This window comes from Lactuca virosa, chromosome 8 (genome assembly GCF_052849685.1).
Source record: "Lactuca virosa cultivar CGN04683 chromosome 8, Lactuca_virosa_CGN04683_v6, whole genome shotgun sequence".
Classification (NCBI taxonomy): Eukaryota; Viridiplantae; Streptophyta; class Magnoliopsida; order Asterales; family Asteraceae; genus Lactuca; species Lactuca virosa.
In genome coordinates this window covers 96,940,756-96,945,899 of record NC_136433.1, presented here as the reverse complement: position 1 = coordinate 96,945,899, position 5,144 = coordinate 96,940,756, and positions in this window count along the sequence as shown.

Here is a 5,144-nt window from a genome sequence, read left to right as displayed (position 1 = left end):
AAAGTGGAATAGCTTAAGGAGGGAAGTCTTAAGAGATTTTCATGACTCAAAGTGGTCAGGGCATCTAGGAACACACCGAACCAAATCCATCGTAGAACGAATTTAATACTGGCCAAGAATACGAGATGATATTGATGCTTACGTACGAACTTGCCTTATATGTCAGCAAGACAAGGTTGAGCAAAGTAAGCCATCCGGTTTGTTAGAACAACTATCGATCGCCGAACATCCTTGGGAAAGCATTACAATGTATTTCATCTCGTACCTACCCACATCTGAAGGATAAAGCTCGATAATGGTGATTGTAGATTGCTTCTCAAAGTATGGAACATTCATTGCAGCTCCAAGTGAAGGTTTGTATCGATCGGATACACTCAAGTATGAATAATAAATTACAAACAAAGAACAAAGAACAAAGAACAAGATGATCACAAAGATACTTTCACTAAGAAAGAGGGTTCTCACAAAGAGAATAGGTCACAAAGACGGCACCAAGCTCTATTAGGGTTTGACACTAATGGTACAATATATATTGTTACAGAAAAGGAGATCCCACTATTTCGGTGATGTATACTAATCTATGTAAGGGTCTAATAATAATCACTACGATTACAGATCAGACATCTATTCTACATATATATATATATAGAATATCTTCCAAATATACAAATGATCACTAAGATCATTGAGTTGACGTTGTCGTTGATCATTTTGATGATAGCGCTGGCACTGACGCTGGTGGACAACGTGTGGTGTTTGACTCATCAGATCATAAGGTGTGACCTTACACTAAGAGATTGCACCACCGAGGAAGCCGTTCGGTTATTTTTCAAGCATGTAGTAAAGTATTGGGGACTTCCTCGTAGCATTATCAGTGATCGAGACCTGCGATTCACAAGAAAGTTATGGAAGGAGTTATTTAAACTCATGGGATTAGAGCTCCACTTCTCAACAAGGTTTCACCTGCAAACGGATCGCTAGATGGAAAGGGTGGACCATCTTCTAGAAATTTACCTTAGGCACTTTGTTAGTGCGAATCATAAGGATTGGGAAAAGTTACTTGATGTTACCCAATTTTCATATAACTTCTAGCAAAGTGAGGTTACAGGGCAAAGTCCCTTCCAAATCATAATGGGACAACAACCATTGAAACCCCAAGAGTTAAACAAAGCTTATTAAGGGACTAGCCCGCCCACATACAAATTGGCAAAAGGGTGGAACGAATAACTTGACATAGCAAGATCATATTTAACAAAGGAAGCCAAATGTATGAAGAAATGGGCAAATAAGAAGAGACATCCACAATAATTCCTAGTGGGCGACGAGGTAATGGTCAAATTCCCACAAAGAATGTTTAAAGCCACCCGACAAGTGCATAAGGGCTAAACAAGAAGATACGAAGGACCATATCAGGTAATACAAAAGATCGGGACCAAATCATATAAGCTAGACTTTCCATCGCACTTGAAGGTTCACACCGTATGCCATGTAAGTCTCCTTAAACCTTATAATCGAGGTGACGAGGACCCCTATAGGAGCGAATCACATCAGGCCCTAGTTTCGAATGTGATCTCCTTTGATAAAGAAGTAGATGAAATTCTAGCCGACAGAGTAATTCGCAAAATAGTATTACCGAACTGGGCCAAGTACTATGTTCGGTGGAAGGGACAACCCGATGTAGAATCTAGTTGGGAACGAGAGCAGGAATTGTGGCAGTTTAGAGACAAGATCGAAGCATACAAGTCCCAGGATTGAAGAGGACATCAAGGACTTCAGTGGGGGAGGGTTTCACAAGACGGTGTTCCAGAATTATCCAAACCAATCAAGAAGACGGTGGAACTAGTAACAACGATCTGGAAGACCCTAGAACATCCTAGAATTCTCTAGGACACAAAAGTATAGGATTGAACCATATAGAACTTTGTATCCAAATAAAAATCTTGTAAGAATAATCTAGAATACTCGAAAATGTACGGAACCTAAAAATTTCCCTTTGAGGAGGTGTAAGTTTCCTATAAATAGGGGGAGGACTCATTTGTACAAACCGTCGAGAAGTTCTCTTGTAAGAAGTTGAGTTGTATAAAAGAAGCTTTATTTATTACTTCAAAGTGTTCCTTATCGTTTCTCTTGCTTCCTTGAGTCGTTAGTACATATAGATCGTTGTAGTTAGCCTGACTTAGTTGAAGAAACACTAAGTGGCGCACGGTGATTGAGTCATCCTGTGACACTTAGCTTTGAATACAAACACTATACTTCTCTTTTTTTAGAAATAAAAGAGAGAGGAAAAAGATGAACGTGACTTAAAAAACGGTTTCTTCATTCTATTCAGAAAACACAAAGGCTTTTATAACCTACAAAACCTAAATGAACTATAACAATTAGCCTACATTTCCTCTTTTCTAGCACTAAACCCATCATTCTAAAACCCAAAATACTTAGTCCAAATGACCCATACAACCCATGACTTACCACCTTTTATTTAATTTATTAAATAAAATAAATACTGAACTAAAATAACATGCATATCAAGATTAAACCCAACATTCACCCCCTTAATCTTGAGAATCTAGATCCTGCTTCTTTATCACCTCAAAGTCGGTTCTTCCATGTTCTCTTTCTTCACTATTTACTTGCCACAAAAATCACAAAGTTTGCAGCCTATCACGTTCACATACATACAAAGGAATGACCCTTGTTACTTGTTTTCTTACTATGACATTTTAAAGTTTCAAAACTTTGCGATCAATTTCTGTGAACATTCGGTCTTACTTTCATTCTCAGACAACCCTCCAGTCTCGGTTGTCTCTTTCGGTATCGGACAAATCTTACTCGGTCTACATGTCACCTGGTCTTTTTCGGATCCTTGGTCTTCGGTCTAGGTGTCACCCGGTATTTGAAAATTCTCCTTCGGTCTCAATCTCTCGGTCTTCTCTTGTTGCGAACCCTTCGATTGCTTTCCTCTTGCTTTATTTCTTATCTGCTATTCGCTACAGACTACTTGCTTGCTATCTTCCTAATTTGTCTGCTACTTCTTGCTACTTGTGTTTCCTGCTTCTTTCTTCATCTCTTTCTTTCAATTGCTGCTAATTCTGGTTTTTATCTCCAAAACCAGTTGCTTACCCGCTGCTTTGATGCTTTTGCTTCTCTTCCTGGCTTGCAGTCAAAGGCTCCTCCCTCCTTCGAAATCCCACTCTCAAACTAGCCCTCTTCAACCTTCACTCTGATACCAAGTGTTGGAAATCATGCCCTCAGCTTTTCACACAAACACTATACTTCTCCGTTTTGAGAAATACAAAAGAGAGGAAAAGATGAACATGACTTAAAAAACGGCTGCTTCATTTATTCATAAAACACAAAGGCTTTTATAGCCTACAAAACCTAAATGAACTAAAACAATATCTAGCCCACATTTCCTTTTTTCTAGCACTAAACCTATCATTCTAAAACCCAAAATACTCGGTCCACATGACCATTCAACCCATAACTTACCAACTTTTACTTAATTGATTAAATAAAACAAATACTAAACTAAAATAACATGCATATCTAGATTAAACCGAACAGAGAGTTCCAATGGTGGAACAGGTTAGAATCGTTGGTTGTACTTGGGGTTCCAGTAAGGGGCATAGAAACCACATCAATGGCTATATGGGTGGGATCGAGAGGAAAACCCTACAGTCCTATCAACTAGTGTTTATTCTAGTGGAACATATCCGATGAAAAATGGTGCTCCATTAAAGAATAAAAGGGAGAGACATGCAGCTCATTCGTGGGATTAATCTCTTGTATGAAGTAACAAAGAAGGAACGGTCGAAATACTTTATGGATTGAATATGTGATGAATGAAATTTTCATGTGTATGATGGTTAAATAGATTTTTACCAGGGTGTGGTCATTAGTAGTTAGCTTTTATGGAATCCTATATGATAAGGTAATCTTTTCCCTGTTATGTATTTTTGCTTTGATTGGCTTGGTAGTTGATACTTATATACAAATACATAAAAGTATATACATAGAAAAGATGACTTACTAAAAAGCTAATTACCGGGCGCTAGTAAATTACTATATAAGATAAAAGTATATACATAATCATACATATGTTGGTTACAAAATCTATAAATGGACGATGTAAGTAAAGGATATGACAATATAAAATGAACATATAAATAAGAAAATGTGGTTACTATTTAATTATTACAAGTACAAATTTTGGGACAAGTGTATATATGTGTATTACTAGACAATTCAAAGTATGTTTCGTAATTCAAGGATTTAGGATGTAACTAAATGTCTAATCTGAACAAATTATTAGATTATTAATCTCAAAGTGTATATTGGAATAATATAATAATATAATGGTTTTGTTAATTGATGAAGATTAGGAAGTTAGAATTATTAAAGAAAACTATTAATTAAAATATTAAAGACCTAAACTAAATATTAAATATTTTTAGGTATTTGTGGATTTTAAATAGCCATGACGGTCGGATTTGGGAATGACTCATTACGGGAAGAAAGGTGAGTCGATAGACTATTTCTATAAACCTTGTACATAATCGAAAACTACCTTCCGGAAATGGCTCGGTTAGTCAAATTAGGATATTGCCTATTGTTACTTATATATGTAGGCTCTGTAGATCGGTCCAACGTTGATATTGTAGGCTCTGAAGGACGATCCAACTTTGTGTTGAAGGCTCAGAGGGCGTTCCAGCTTTCTATTGTTGGCATTGCATGCATGCATTGTATGTGTATTGTTGTGTGGATATTTTGGGGAAATTGCTAAGCTTTGTCCTTACAGTTGTGGATTAGAAACTTTTTAGGTATTTATCGCTTCGTGGGGATGCGAAGTAGGGACTGTACACACATACATAAGTAGATTTATGATTTGAGATTTCGCGTTGTTTTCCCTTATAACTCTGATTTTGAAATATGGTCTTCAAACAAATGGTTTTGACTTAAATGTAGTTTTACGAAAATGGGTGTTTATTCTATTTTAAACATGAAAAATTTATTCTGGAAATTGGGACGTTACAAGTTGGTATCAGAGCCCTAGTGTTAAGGCTTTGGACGAACACTCGTGTGATTCCAAACTCAAACTAAGGATCCGATAATTTGATAAACCTTTTTGAAAAATAATAAACTTA